The 16,323-nt window shown below is 42.0% G+C and overlaps 1 protein-coding gene across 7 annotated transcripts in view; it reads left to right on the forward strand.

The window, feature by feature from the left end:
* The first annotated feature begins 812 nt into the window (after positions 1 to 812).
* TRIP12 (thyroid hormone receptor interactor 12) overlaps positions 813 to 16,323 on the forward strand; it is an 80,641-nt gene continuing 65,130 nt past the window's right edge. For 3 of the 7 annotated variants that reach the window (XM_051781919.1, XM_051781920.1, XM_051781921.1), the window contains exon 1: positions 814 to 989. The gene's annotated coding sequence lies outside the window, so the exon portion shown is untranslated. Of the gene's footprint in view, positions 990 to 1,208; positions 1,229 to 9,176; positions 9,543 to 16,323 lie in introns of those variants that run through there. The other 4 variants (XM_051781915.1, XM_051781922.1, XM_051781917.1 and 1 more) reach the window with 4 other exon arrangements.

Below are 16,323 nucleotides of genomic sequence, written 5' to 3' on the forward strand. Positions count from 1 at the left end.
ACCATTTTGAAGGATTTTTATTTCCCCCTTTCCTCTGGTCCTCACCCAGAGCCCCTTCCCAGGTAGAAGGAATCTCCCATATACGGAGGCTCCTCGTCTAGACCCACTTTCCCTAAAGCTTGGAAATAACCCTTTTTTAACCCAGTTCTTACCTGCTGCCCAGCTACTCACCGACACCACATCCCCGGGCCGCGGCCCGGCGTTCCGAGCCCTCAGGAGGCCCGGCCTGCAGCACTTACTGGTGGCGCCTCCCGGCTCGCTTCCCGGCGTTAACAGGCGACCCCCGTCCTGCCCCGGCAAGGAGCTCCTTGCTCAAGCACACGCCCTCGCTAAAGCCGCTGATTCCTCAGGAGCCGGGGACAGGCCCCGGTCGCCTTCCTTCTTTGCCGGGCGGAGGAAGGAGCAGCAGCTCCGCGCGGCTCCGCCGCCGCCATTTTGGACGCCGGCGGGCGGTCCCCATGGCAACCAGGAAGGGGCGGACATCGCGCGGGGTCACGGCGGGCCCGGCCCCCTCTTAAAGGAGCAGCCCCGGCGGCGCCGCCGTGCCGGGCAGGGTCCGACCCCCGCCACCGGTGCCAGCGCAGACCCGCGGCCCCGCCGACCCCCGCCCGCCCCGAGGGCGGACATTCTCGCGGACCCGGGGTGACGACCCCGGCGGAGGGATACCGGCCGCCGACAGCGGCCCCGCCGAGCGCACCGAGCGGGCCGCGGTCCGGGCCGCGGCGGGGGCTGCGCGGGGAGCGGCAGCCGGGGCAGGGGCCGCCCGCCGGCCCGGGGGGCGCGCGGGCCCCGGCGGGGCCCCGGCGCCGGGAGAAAGTAGTCCCGCGGCCTCCCCCTCGCGCCGCTGGAAGGGGTTCGGCGGCGGAGGCGGCGGACGAGGCGCCGCTCGGTGCTGCGGCTTCAGCTGATAATTGAAGGGAAGCGAGGCGGCTGCTGCCGGGAGGAGGGAGGCACGGAGCGTCTGCGGAGGCCGCACCGGGACAAACTAGGTACCCGGGGCCCCGCCGCTCGGTCAGGGGGCGCCGCGGGGGCGGGCGCGGGGCGGTGGGGCGCTCGCTGGGCCCCTCGGCAGCCTCCGGGCAGGGCCTGTTGTGTCATCCCCGGCATTAGCCGAGCTGCCCTTCCTGGCGGCCCGGGGCAGGGGGAGGGGAGCGGCGCCATCCCGGAGCATTGTTGCAGATGGGGGGGGGGAGCGAGGGGGAGCTGGGAACGACACGGCGCCGCGCTGGTGAGTGTGTGTGGGGCGGCCCGGAGGGGGGGAGTGGGGCCCTCGCCGCCGAGGGAAGGGGTGGAAACGCAGCTGACAAAATGGCCAGGCAGTGCCCGGGCCCGCTGCGGGGACAGCCCTCGCCCCTCGGCTCTCCCGGGCCGCCCGGCGGGGGGGGGCAGCGCGGCCGCCCCTCCGCGGGCCTTGTGTGGCTGCTGATACAAAAGGGCAGTGTCAGTGTTGACACTGCCGTGCCGATTTCGATGCCCTTCTCCGTCTTCCTTCCCCCACTCCGCTGGGCCCCCTTTCCCCCAATGGCCCTTTCTCCTCCCCCCCCCCCTTTTTATTTTTTCCCCTAAAGGAGCTATCGAATATCTTAAAGGAAAAAACAGCAATTCCTCTTTCTTTCGTCCCTGCCCGGCTCGATAAAAATGCCAAATAATCGGCCGACGTCCATATTTCACAAGGTTTTTTTGGGGGGAGGAAGAAGGTGGGCAGAGAACAGAGGCGCCCGTGGGGTCGGAGCCCCGGGGCTGGCTGCCCACGAGGGGGGTTATTTTCGCAGCCAAATGTTTTAGGCGATGTTTTTCTTGTTTTCAGTCGAGAAGCAAGTTGCCTGGTCCTTGGCGTTTGCTTGCATAATGCGTCGTACTTGGAGGCTGATCAAACGCTGGGTTCTGCCTTTCCTGCCTGGCTCTTCCTCCTTCCCCTTTCCCGGGGGGCTGGGCAGGGGGACAGGCTGTGGGGTGCTGGTGGCAGGGGGGGGTCCCGGCGGTGCCCCCGGGATCCGGGGCTGGGAGAGGATCCGAGGCCAGGGCTGTCGACAGACCTGCAGGCCCGTCTTCCTGTGTCCAACTTTTTTATTGTTCCCCCTTCCCCTTTCCGAGTGCACGGGCTCTCCGGCGGCCGGGGCTTCGCACGGCTCGGCGGTCCCGAAGTCTAGACGGGCAACCGGAAAATAATAGGGGAAAGAATGGAAAGTTATGTCAAGGGCTTTGAGGGAAAAACATCGACGTATCGAACAAAGGTCCTGCCTGTGTTGGGGAGAGAGGCCTGCATGTGAGGCCTGATTGTGTCGCATTTACACACGGGGAAGAAATGAGTGCTTGGTACTGGCCTAAATTTATTCTGTAAGTCTGGCGTGCAACTTAAGAACGTTTTTAGAGAGTGTGCAGTTTGTTTTGGGAGTGTTTTTATTATGTGTAGCAATCCAATAATAATTTTTATTTGGAATACTTTTTTTTTTCCCCAAAAAAGACTGTTCAATTTTTTTTTTTTTTATTTCCTGCCTTGTTCAGCAGAAATAATATTGATACAGAGCTTCTAACAGTGTAATGCAAAACTTTGCTCAAACAGGGGAACTTTCACAGTTAATGTACTGTGTGTATTATGAATATTGAGCTTCCTGGTGCTTTAAAGGTTGTCAGAAAGAGGAGTTAAGTAGTTGCCACCTGATAAATTTGAATTACATCTATGTTAATGAGAAAGAAGAGGAATTCTGAACACTTAAATTAATTTTACAGGGTTTTCTTAGGGATGCTGTCACTGTGGATGTACTTTTGTAAAACTTTAAAAGCTAACAAGCGTTGCTGTGATTACTTCTGTTTATCTCTTGTATAGTCTTTTCTTTCCAGTTCTTTCTCTTCTCTCCCACTCCTAAGACTAGAGTTCTAATTGTTTTTTTTTTTTTTTTTGTATTTGATTTCTGCAATTGCTGTGATTTATTAAGTTTTTCATTAAACTAAAAGTTTTGGAACATTTTATTTTACATACATATATAAAAATGTGCATAATGGACATGAAAACAGTGCTTGAAAAATAACTGTGTAGCTTTCTATTGTTTGGTAGCCTGTTTAATAAATATTGATAGAAATCGAACGTATTTATGAAAATATTAGTATTTCAGGTTTTGCAGCTGATATCAATATTATGTTTAAGTTTAAAAAGTGTCCTGATGAGTAAATTCTGTAAATAATACTTCAAGTTTCCAGAAATATGTTTTTAACTGGTAATAGTTTCTATGTTTGTAAAATGCAGCTGATTGTGAATGGCCCAGTTCTGCATATATACTGGTTTTGGTCTTAAATGGAAAGGTATTTTTAGTTTTTTATTGTTTGGTGTATTCTATTGTGTTAGAAATGTAGGTAATCAGATTTTTTTTTTCCCGTTCCTAGGGTATTTCTGCAAAAAATGTGAGTACTAAACTTGAATTAACAGCTTTTAAGTCTTCAGTCTCCAGATGGTTCCATAGGTAGTAACATAAACATTTCTTATCTGTTAGTAGAAAAACTGTAGGTCACCCACAGTGTGACATTACTACTTATTAATATAGCAGATCTACTTTAGTAGGAGGGCTGACCTGTTGAGTAAAGCTTATGAAAATGGAGTCTTTTGAGGTCTTGCAAAAGTTCATCAGGCCAGAGTGACCATTAGGGAATCAACCTGCATCTTCCCAGTAAATGAATAATCAAAACTGTCATTCCCAGTCAGGAAGCATGCACAATTTTTTTAATTTTCTTTTTTTATATTGGGTTTTAACTGTTTGTTTTCAAAACTAGAATATAAATATTACAGAAAAAAAATTGTAATGAGAACTTGTACTTATAACATCATTCCTAAATTTGAGGCCTACAGCTGTAGGCAACAAGGACACTATTTCTCCTGAAGAAGTGTAGTAAAAACAGTGTATTTGGTTTTAATGCCATGAATGGAGACATGATGACTTTTTGTGGGGGTCCTTCACCCTTGATAAGTACAGGTATTTACTCCATGGCAGTCCAGAAACATAACCTGACTAAGTTCCTTTTGTTTCTGAGTAATGAAGCTGAAGCATGAGTAGGAAAGTTACTGTTTGACTAAACTACATGTTTGTACTTAATTTGCAGCGTAAGTGAATCTCAGAACTATCTGTGTTAATCTTATATTTATAGGCCATGCTATATTTTCTAACAAGCTAATTAGTAAGCAGCATGTAGAACACTTCTGATCATGAGTCTGTCTTTTGTCACACTGAAGCTAAATTATTGTGACAAAGTATAATCAAATCCCAGAGTTGTACACCGTGGTGTACTACTGCATTGTCAAAAGCATAACCCATCTCCCGTTGGCCTGATGAGCAGTGTCCTGTTCATCACCTGTCAAATTAGTAACCCTCCCTGTAAAGCACTTTGTGGGCTCTGACACTCTTCATCAAGCTGCCACTGCCCCATTCATTACTGACTCTGAAGATAGGAGTACATCCCTGTTGTTTTGGCTTTTTTTTTTTTAAGAGTAGCAGATTACTTTTGGGGCAGTGGGTTTATTTTTCTGAAGAAGTAATACTTACTTTGAATTTGCTCATAATATTTTAATCTATATATAGTATCATAACAGATTTATGGCAGTATATGAAGGAACCTCTTCCCGAGTGCTTTCATAGCTCACTTTTAACTTGGGGTATGAGGTTGATAACAGCAAAACAAAGCCACATTAACTCTTTTTTTTCCTCCTGATGCATTTTTTTCCAATTTACATGAAATGAAGTGCCTTTCGAGGAGCAAAACTATTTTCAGACTTCACACTGGTGATCAGTAATGACAAAAATGCCTGTACGTAGCTGCTTGTTTCAGGATGTCTTTTTTTTTTTTTTAACAAAATGCTGAATTTGTGCTTTAAAGTTAATCAGTCTTCCATAAATGAAGACATTCTAGCTACATGTCAAGTGTACAGTCTGTGTGACAGGCAGGGCTAAGTCAACTGGCTTCTCCACTGCCTGCTTTCAGATACCAGCAATGGTTGCTTTTTTTCGGAGTTTAGTTTTGAGGAGCAATTGTCCTCCTAATCCTGCCATCAAGTTGGTAGAATCTGACTGTGTAAATATGCAGTCATGTTCTCCTTCAGTTCTGTCTGGCAGCCGAGGTTGGAGCACTCAGAACCAATCTGTTTGCTCTCACTGTCTATAATAAGGCTCCTCTTGCAATGTACTGACTGTTGCCAGTCTTACTTGACTCATGAGTGTGCTCAGTGCAAATATGGCAGGGAACTGCCATGTAAGAGCAGTAGAGAGACAACTCTGGGAGTGAAGGCTTTTATGTAGGAAAAATGGAGGAGTTAGGTGTATAATAAAAAAATTAATCATGGTGATCTGATACTGGTCTTTATATTGAAGATGCAGTTGTCATGCATCAACAATGGTGTTCAAGCCATAGTTGTCCTCATTTGCTCCAGAAAAACTTCTCTTGTCAAGATTCCTGTAGTAAGCCAGTTTGGAAAGGACTTTGAAAGTTACTTGGCCCTTCTCCCGTTTAACTTTATCTACCCTTGAATAAAGTTTGTCATTGATCACAACTGATAAAAAGAACTCCATTTTCTTGAGTGAGAAAGGGAAAATCCCAACAAACCTACAAAGGTATGTGTGGAGAAGAAACTAGAAGGATTCTGCAGTTGTGTGATAATACAGTGCTGGCTCATGGAGCAGGGGGAAATCCCATTTTCTCAGTGTTTTCTGAATGGTTTGCTTTGATAGTGTCCACAATGAAGTGCACGTACTGAACTGCAAAGATCTGACCTTCATAAAAGGTATGAAAGGGTCTGAGTCATCCTCTGGAATGTGAACCTTGAGTTGTAGGGAGCAATTTGGTGTTTCAAAATGGAAGCTGAGGTCCCTGGTACTTGTTGAACAAGAAGGGTGTTTTAAGATCTGAAAGGCAGGGTGTATTTTATGTCAGAGCAACTTGTTACTGACAACTTCCGTTCTAATGTGTGACATCCAAATACATACACTTATTGTAAAGAAGGGCAAATATTTGCTAGACTTTTGTAAAGATGGAAATGAAAGAATACAAACCTGTTATTTTTTGGTGTACATATGTTTTTTGAGAACAAAGGTGTTAAACTTTCAGAAGGCTGTCTAGTCCTGAGATAGGCATTAGACTCAATACCAGCAAAGTGCACCTCCTTTAGATTTGTGGCTGGCTGTTTGAAGCATGGCTGATATCAATTGTTATTAGTGCAGAGCAGTAACTGTAATTTTTTACTTTGATTTTTCAGGAGTAGCTCTTAAAGGTAAAACTATTAGGAAAAATAAGTCTGTGACAAACTTGTGCCCCAAGATCTAGTCTTAAGCTATCTTTGTTTTAGAAAGCAAGTATGCTGTTTTGTTTTCCCTCATCTTTCTCCATGTCTGACTTCTGTCTTACTTACCTTACTTTGAGCTTGTTATGGTTTGTCTTATCGACTCTGGGTGGGAGAAATTATCTCTGTACTGTGGGCTTTTATGTACTTGAAGTCTCTTCTGTACCTCTCCTCTAGTCCAAGACTGCTTAGATGTAAAAGTAGAAGTACAGGTAAATAAACATGGCAATAAAAAATACACTCCTATGTAGTATCTTCTGAGCTGAAAGCATGGGGTTTTTTGTAGGAGCAGGAGCAACATAAATGAGTTGAGGCACCAAAATGGGAAAGATGGAAACAATCCATGGTAACACTAGTGATGGTGGACTTCAACATCCCCCTTGCCTGCCTTCCCCCAGTCCTAAAGAAAAGAAAAAGCACACAACTGCATCCCTCCCACCTCTCAAGGGACTCAAATTAAATGTCCTTGATACTGGTATAATTATTAGTTGCATACTTTAACTCCTGCAGTTAGTGAGGAGAAGCTGTCTTTACATCATACTCCTTTGTGGAATATGTGGTAGATGTGTGTTTTTGGACAGGGTGATATTGTAAGATGTGGTTAAATCCCTTATGTGTTAAGATGTGTCAAATCCCTTATGTAATTAGCTTATTCAGTATAGAGAATGTCCTGTCCTGGAAAGTGTGTGCAAGGTAACTGAATCTTCTGATCACAGGTGAGATGTGGCTGTGCATTTAAAGAGAACTAATGAAGAAAGTAACTGAAGGTGCATATTAACTGGCTGTATGCTGAATATTAAATTGGAATTCTGCCTTCCTTAGAGAGTGAGAGTTTTCTTCCTCTTTATTTTGAGGATATACTTCGTTAGTAATCAAGTTACTGACTGGGAACTGTAACCTCTCCTTAAAACTTCACTTGTTTTGAGCTTTGCAGTTGTTTCAGTTGTGATGGCTTGATGGACTCATCCAGTGTATTGGGGTGAGGGGAAGGTGGGAAATGGCTCACTTGAACAAGGACACGCAGGCATAGTGGAACTATATGAATAAGCCTGAGTGAACAGCACCTGAGAAGAACCATGCCTAGATAGGTAGGTAGGTTTCAGATCTTTAAATTAAATAACTGGAAAAAACACAATTTCAGCTGAATCTCGTTTAATGGAAGTGATGGAAGCTGCATAACTTTGGCAAACTTTAAGCCAGGATTCCCGGTGTTAAAAGTTGTGCTTTAGAGATCTAAAACTTTAAGCCAAGATTCCCAGTGTTAAAAGTTATGCTTTAGAGATCTTCTGCAGTCTATTCCATAATATTTTTCATATTTATGTAATGACAGTGTGTGCTGCCATGCCTTATTGTGGTAGTATCCTGCCTCTTGTATATACCAGATAACTTTCTACTATAAAATACTAACAAAAATTAAGAACTACATTATATCATAAGATTGTGGATAAAAGAAGTTAGTTTCATTCCCTTTCTGAGTTACAAGAAGCCTGGCAGAAGAACAAATATATTTCTTTGCCAAAAATAAGATAACAAATATGCGTTCTTCAAATTTCTTGTATGGCAGCTTTTAGTTGATACAGTTCTGCTGCATATTTGTAGACTTGCAACTGAGCATAGCAGTGTTTTATCCTGGACTCTTGACAGCCCCCTCAGAACTTTCATCAGCATTTTTTGGATTTGGAAGAAGCATTTTAAGAGAAATGCTGTTGCACACCTCAGTCTGCATATTTAAATGCTTCATGGAGTGAGTGGAAACTGAGCTCTCTTCAGAGTAACCGAAGAGGAAAGATGAATTTTGTGAAATTTAGTATGTGAAGGAATGGTACCTCTTATATGTCTTCTATTAATGTTGAAATACTCAAACACTGTGGTCATGCTTTTTTTTTTTAATAGCTTAGGAGTTCTCTACATGCTGTCTAAAGAGAACTGGAGTTGGAACAGAGTGGGCACTGAAGATTCCAACTTTACTGTGCTGTATGCAGAAGAACTGAAGTGAGCTAGAACCTGAGAACTGTATATTTAGAAACTTGGGGTAAATAGAGGTGTAGTGATGTTAATTTTTGAGAGTACACTTAAAAGTAAAGTCACCTGTGAGACTCCACTGAAGTGACAGGCAAAGTAATCTCAATGTGTCACTTCCAAAATACAATGCAGTGGACACACTTGTTGCTGTACTTTATGGCTTCCAGAGTTGCTTGGAATAAAGTTGCTCCCTGGGTCCTTCAGGCTTTTTCATCTGTCACAGAGTTAGCCAAAAGCTGTTAAAACTGTTCTTGTAACTTAAATAAAGCAGATTCCTATTAGTAATAGGTCAGTGGATAAACAATGTAGTTGTATTATCTAGTTTTTAAAACTCTTTGCTTTATGTATTTTATTCGAGCGAAATGTGAGGTTCTTTCAGATTGAGATCTCATACTTAAATGCTAACTATGATTCCTGCTGGTAACACCTGTAGTGTCACAGAAACACTTTGTCAACTCCCTCAGCCTGTTCTCAGCAGTCTGATTGTTGCTTGTTTGTGGGATCTCTTTTGTTGTTACAGTTTCACATCCACTTGAAATTACTGGAAACCCTATTAGATCTCACCTGTACTATTTATGCAATTAATTTTATTTGCATTTTAGTGGTGTTGGAGCATGTTAAAAACTTAATCAGAAGTAAGCCAAGTAGATTACTCTGCATCACAAAATTGAGTAGTGTGTTTTAATCAAAGAGCTGTTCCCTTTCAACTAAGAAATTATTTCTTCCTTAGACTTTCAGATTTGCAATATTGTTTTCCTTCACCAAAATGATATCATTCTATTTGGAAAGTCAGATCAGTATGATGGCAAATCAAAACCAGAGAGCAGGTGATATTACTAATTGATCTAATAGCAGAGTTCAAATAATATTTTGACTTGCTCTGTTCTGTAACCCTTTCTGAAATATCAATTGTCTTGAACGTTAGTAACTCAATGACAGAATTTCTCTGGTGCACTTTGATAGCATTCCTGTGTTTTTGTCTGCTGGTTCTACATGGAGCTCTGTGCAGCAAATCAAGGAGTTGGTTTGGTTTCCAGAATATATTAACTCTGGCATATTCCTCCCCCCTGCCCCCCCCGCCCCACACATGTGGCAGATATCAAACCTGAACATATGGGCACAGAGTGACACAGCAATTGAAGGATCAAGCTGGATAAACAACCTCTGCACAGACTAACCCTGTCCAAAAGTCTGGTATATGGTTTGTGGTTTTTTATTTTTAAATCCTAGAACTTGCTGCTTACTGCAATAAATTGCTTTGTGGAGGGCTGTCTTCTGCCTCCCCTTCTCCTTCCCAGGAGAAGGTGTGGGAACAAGTTTTCTTTCCTCAGTCATAGCAGAGTTTCAGTGGTAGGTCCCATGGGACAAGAAGGACAAGAAAAACTTTGCAGATAATATAGGTTTGCTTCTTTGCAGGGTCTTCTCTGACTATTTGTACCTTCTGAGAAAGAACGGGTGTTGTGATGACAAGAATGGTGTTCCAGTTACTTCCTTAGCAAAAAGATCAAAGTGGGGGAACAAGCTTTTTCTAGGAACTGAGCCTTTAAAGAGATTTTTCTGCCCAAATGTCTCAGTCCTGAGCAACATCTCTCTGCCTTGAAGAACAACAGAACTTGTTATTTGTCAGTTGTCTGTAAGGACAATGAAGACTCTCCAGGAGCTTAATAAGAGATCTTGTAATGTCAAAATGATCTAATGCTAATGTTGTTGATCTATCACTTAGCTGCTTTTTAGATGGCTGAGAGTTAGATTTAAGTGCATGCATTGGTTGTGTTTTTATACTTGCTTTTTTAATTCTTCTTTCCTCCTGGGATATTCTTTCAGCATGTCATTTCTCAAAATTTAGGGTCATCTAATTTCCAGCCCGAAGGTTTCTCATAACTCTTTGCCTGCTAACTGTATCAATACACTCCTCTCTTTCTAAGTTATTTTCTTCTGTTGTTGTTTTACCCTTGGCACTTAAAACATTTATAACCTTGTTGCCAGGCTAAATAATACAGGCTTTATTAGTTAACTCCTCTAAGAGCACTCTTCTGTTTTTTGATTGGAGTTCATGTCTCTTGACCAAGGCCAGCTGGGATGGGATAGAGTACTCCAGATAACCACTTTTTTTTGCAAAAGCACTGAGAATTCTTGGTTACTCTGTAATGGTGTATATACCTAAGCCTTGGTGCCTCTTCCACACTTCACCTCTTCCATTCCCCTCCAGTACCACTCTGGGAGGAACTGGAACATGCAGTCACTAATGCTTTTGTCAACTGACACGGGCTTGGCTTATAGCAACACTTTTTGGGTTCAGTTCTGAAGCACAGCATCTCCATATTGATTGGTATTATTACTTCATAGCATTGGTAGTGTCTCATGAGAATAATTACTGTTCCAAACTTTTGATGCACGCTTACTATTCTGGAGGAGGGACAGAGGAGAGGAAAGGGAACTTGAAAGTTTTGCTAGTTTGGAAGAAAAGGGTAGTTTTCAGGGAACAGATCTGTTTAGATAATCATATCACCTGGGGAGTTAAGTGGAAATAAGCAAGGCTGTAACAATAATAAAGATTTCATCTTATTTCATAGTTTCCTTCTATGTGTAATAGTCTTCCATCATTACAAATACTTTCTGTTAAACTCATAAATAATGCATTCTATTTGGATGTTACTTAAAAGCAGTTGGTTGTTTAAATAGTTTTGGGTTTAACAAAATTGAAATAAAATAATGAATGACCTCTCTTCTGTGAGCCTGGAAATAGCAGCAAGTGTCCTGAGTTCTGCTGTCAAAAAAAAAAAATCTTTTGCTTCTGGAGACTACTGATGTTATTACTGAACTAGGATTTCAAGATTTAATATCATTACAAGTTAAACATTACTGCCTGCCTTCAAGTGTTACAAATGTTTAAGCACCCATGGCTTACAGAGACACTCATTTTCAGCTGTTTTTCTCAATGTTGAGCCTTTGAACATTCAGAGTAGCTGTGAATATTTTAAATCCTTCAATCGATCAGACATAACTGTACTTTAGCCAAAAATATTCTTGCTCCAGTGTGTTTGCTGTAACACAGCTTTGAAACTGGTGGGGTGGAAGCTGTGGTCCTCATCAAAGAGTGCTTGTGCTCTGCTAAACTCTACTTCAGTGACAGTGTCTCTACATACCTTCAGAGAGTAAACAAATGCCTTTGCATGGCATTACTGACATAGGGAAGGAAGGCTGTCCTGGGAAAAGTACCTGAAAAAAAGCAGGCTTACTTTCTTAGGAAAGGAGAGAAATACTCCTGGAAATCTTGTCAACACTAAGGGTATGTCTTTTTAAGTAGTGATTTGTTTTTATTTGTTTGTTTTTTAAAGTGAAGGGATAATTCTTCCTTATTGTATTTTTGTATCACTTTAGATTGGAGAGCTTAAAATGCCAGCTGAAGGCTAACAGGAGGAGAAAAATTAAGGTGCAAAAGTATGTGTAAGTTTTCATACCACTGACTCAGGCTCCATTGTAATAAATATTACAGCTGTACCATGAAAGTTAGCTGCTCCCATGGGGATCTCTGTTTGTGTCCCTTAAGGGAGGGCATTCTGAACATGTTAACCTGCCATGCCTAAGCCTTGAAAAACTGAGGCAGGGAATTCAAGGACCCAGAGTTTTGTGCCCATGGACTCACAAGTGCTGCTGGGAGATCACTGGGTGTGACAAGTGGAGGAGATGCAAATTGCTGTATTTCTTCTGATTCTCACGTAGCTCGTGTGAGACATTGCTGAGTTGGGGCTTGTAAGTCCCTATCTTTGCTTTCTGTGTGTTACCTGACTTGTTGAAAAGCTCCTTCGGAGGGGTTTGGGCTCTCTGTTGTCAGTATCAAAAGCAGGAAGTGACTGGTGCAAGCCCAGACCTGTGGCAGCCAGAAGCAGAAACTTAACCTATTGTAGAATATAGTGATTTAAACATCTGAGTTTAACTTAGATATGTCCCAAATCAAGATAGTTTGTTACTGCTTAATAGTATTCTAGGTTATTGCAACAAACTAGAGTTGCATCTGCTCTTGGTGTGTGTTTGCTGCATTGTTGGGAGGGTTGGTGGCCCAGCTTTGAGGTGGAAGAACTCGAAAATACAAATTTGTGATGGCTATCATCTAAGCTGCTTTGTTCTTTGTGCTTGCATAGACTGGAGTAGTGTTTGTGGTGGGACAGGGAGGAGAAGCTGCTGTAATTTCAGGTTGCTTCAGCAGAATTTGAAAAGTTTTACTTGTGACAACTTGTGATAGATCAAAGTAGCAGGTTTTAAATTGTCTGTATCAACTTGTACTGATGCAGTCTGTATATTGGACCAAATCCTTAAGTTTCACGTGCTGATTTTTAACATGAAGATGGTCTGCACAGGCGTAGGAATGATGCTAATGATTGTACTCTGTCCCTGTACCCTCTGAGCTATTTGTGTAAGGGAAAGGGTTTGAAATGATGACATGCTTGGATATTTATTTGGATAAATATATGTAATAGTTAGAGACTGCCTTCTGCTTAGTACACAGGACTTTCACGTAGGTTTGGATTAGAGGAATTAACTTCCTAATTTATCTGGATGACCACACTCACTAGGATGTCTCCCAGGAAGTGTAGTTGGGTTTTTGGCTTCCATCAGTACCTGGTACTCTTTGGAAGATACAGTGGAGCTCAGCTGAGAAACTGCACAGTGCAGACTGAGAGCTCTTAATGCCTTCAAGTCTGGCCTGCTTGTTTTCTCTCCTTTGTCTCTGCTGTAACTTCAGTAGTAAGTTAAACCTTGAATGAAAATTATAAGGAAGTGTAATCACTACTAAGCTTAGGAGTTAAAAAAAGTACAGGCGTGTTTGACTCAGAATGTCTGTCATACTTGAGTATATAAAAATGTTTATGCTGTCATTTTATTAAAAAAGTATCCATTATAAAGCACAGATTGCAGTACAACATTTGAAGTGTTTTTCTTAAAAATTAAAAAAGTGCCTGAAACTTTCAGGCTGTTATCATGCAGCTGTTTAATGTAATAAATATTGCCATGTTAGTAATATGCCTATGGCATATGCTGTCCTTGATATATGAAAAAAACAACACCAGACTGCTGATTCGAAATTCAATGTTAGATGCTTTATGCCCTCCACTTTCTAACTTGTTAAAATAGACATTTAATAGAAAATAGTTGAAACTATTTCTTAGAAGGTAACTGCAAGTTTGGTTTCTCATCAACTTTCAGTTCTGTGGAAGAAGTCTGTGTTGCACAGATCAGGCTGTTTTTAGATTGCGGTACACAGTTTCTGTGTCCCAAAATTGTTCTGCCAGGAGGACCTTTAAATACAAATTAAACATACAAATAAAATTTGAAAAGCTTAGAAAAAAGAGCCAAAGTTAGTGCAATTAATCTGGCAACTTTAGTAGCTATTGGGAGTTGGAGGTGCCAGGAAATAGTTTATGTGAGAAAAGATACTTCAAGACTTGACATGGGGAATTAGAGGTAGTAAAGATACTGGTATTAGTAGAACATTTCTTTGTGCATTAATCATGTGTTGGATGGGGATGTGCATGTTCCTAGCGGAATATCTTTAATTAACAAAGCAGATATAGGACTAAGAGAGGCTGCAGCCTTTATGAAATACCTACATTTTATGTTTGCTATGATAACATACTGTGCTGAGGGGCAGGAAGGAAGAAACTGCTCACTTCTGGGCCTACAGGTATTTTCCCCTCTACGAGCCTGTCTACTTCATATTCTTTCTTTTATCTTTCCTTGAAGTCTCTCCATTCTCTGTGTGTTTCTTACTCAAATGCTGTAAAGAGAATTATTCTGCCTTGCACTGTGATGGTGCTCTCTCCAGTTAGATATCCTTTTGTTTGTCTTCCTTACTAGTGCATTTTATTAAATGGCTTATAATAAATAGTAAAGAGTATGATGGGGAGTAGTTCTGGAGTGTCTTGTGGATATTTTTTAAAGGAAAAAAAAAACAACCCACAAAAATAAACCAGAAAGACAAGAAATCTCGCATAGGCGTTAAGTGAACTTTGCTTCCAATTCAGTGTCATATTAACAGTATGGGATTATTTCCATGTTTGCAAAAATGTCTTTCAGGAGTGTAGCAAGATGGATGCATGGCTTTGCTCCAACGTGTTCTGTCATTGATGTATTTGGGAGAAACACTGTCTTCCTTTCCTCTCTTTCTTGCCATATTCTCTTTCAATCCCAGACAAGACCAGAATTGATGTGTTGTTTGGGGGCAGTAGGTTGTAGGTTTACTTGTAAGGCATAGTTAAACATTAGTGTAGGATGAAAGGTCACCTGTATTGGAGACAACTCTTGAGTATTCTGATTGGGTCACAGCAAACTGCAAGAGCAAAGGCTTATCAAATCAGCTATTGTAATATCTACTTCTTAAATAATCATTTGGCTCAAGCTATAGAAAGCTTACAGCTCTGCTTATTCCAAATGTGTTGGAGCTGTGGAGAAACTGTGTTCTTCTCATGTGTATTCTATATCACTCTGTGAATCCTTACAGTACATCAGAGCAGCAGTTTAGCTGAAGATAACAGAAGACATGGAAGAGATTTAGGCAGCATCTCTTGGGGGATTGACTGTTCACAAGGAATTCAGGCTTTGACAAACCTGGCCGTGCTATGACCCTAGGAAAAATACCTCATTAGTGTCTTGTTAATCTAGTGAACTGTAGCATATGGGCGTAGTTACCTTTGTTGCTTGTGCAAGGAAAGTGTGTGGGCAGCCTGGGAAAGATGAGGTAAAAATCATTGCTGAGGTAAAGCAGAAAAACAGCCTGGTGGTACTTGCACTTATGTGAAGGAAGAGAGGAATTTGTAGCAGACTTTTTTTGTCTATATCAAGATTCAGTGATGGTGAGTTCTTGTCTAGCTTGAAATTAAGACCAAGTCTGGAATCCTGCTAGAAAGCACTTGAGAGAGCTCTAATATAAGTTCAGCATCTTAACCTTCTGTATTCAGGTTCTTGAGATACTCATTTGCCTTTCCTGTACTCTGTAATTTCCATGTGCAGTGCCTTGTTCCCATAAACTTGTTTTATTTATTGAGTGCTGGAAAGGTGTGTATGTGTGGAGTGAAGTAGACACTTGTCAATAAAGTGTGCCATGAAGTTGTTTAATTCTTTTATAAAGCTCTGCCTTTTGACAGCTTTTCCCATGACTGTGAAAGCTTGAACCTCCCTAAAATACAGTCATGGAAACTAATATTGTATGTTGTTCTGTGTAGTTAACATGAAAGAGTAGCTCTGAGCACTGTAAAGTCATGATCCTGTCAATGATAGGATCAGCTTAAAGACAGCTTAATCCTTAGCATTTAACAGGTGTTTCTTGGGATGTGCCTTCCTTTTGTTCGTCTTTACACAGAACTTCTGTTTCTCTGTACAGCTGTTTGATAGGTAGTTCAGTTCATGATTTCATTCAGGGTAAATGTCTTTAATTGTGCCTGTGTCAGTGATTTGGTATGTGTATTGGAGCTTGCTCTCAATTACATCACTGTAAGGTCTAATGTAAATGCATACCTTTTTTTTGATGGAGGAAAAGCTTCCGTGGCACAGAATTCCAAGATTCCACTGCTTTGAGCACTGCCAGGTTTAGAAAACATAAATGTGTTTCAATCCCTTTGTTTGTTGTTGCAGTATTCTTATGAGAGCTAAAGATCCATATGCAGATCCAGTGCTGAGGAAGCCGGAAACTTAACCTGTTTTAATTGGGTTTCTTCCTCAACAACTACAATTACACCATTTTCCAGATTGTATCATGTGGAGCAGGAATCTCGGTATGCATTGGGCCTATGACGTTTTTGTGTAGCATTTGGATAGAAGTCTTTGTTTGGCAGGATGGTAAAACCTGCTTAAGACAGTGCAGGAAAGGAGGCCTCAGGAGACATCAGCCTGAGTCAGTGCTAAGTGTCAGTGAGTAAAAAAACCGAAGGAAAACTCCAGAAAGCCTCCTGATTTGTCTAAAACTTGTCTAAATTATATTTTGAAGA

Source organism: Manacus candei, unplaced genomic scaffold, assembly GCF_025592945.1.
Source record: "Manacus candei isolate 608988 ecotype Guabito, Panama unplaced genomic scaffold, ASM2559294v1 h1tg000015l, whole genome shotgun sequence".
Taxonomy (NCBI): Eukaryota; Metazoa; Chordata; class Aves; order Passeriformes; family Pipridae; genus Manacus; species Manacus candei.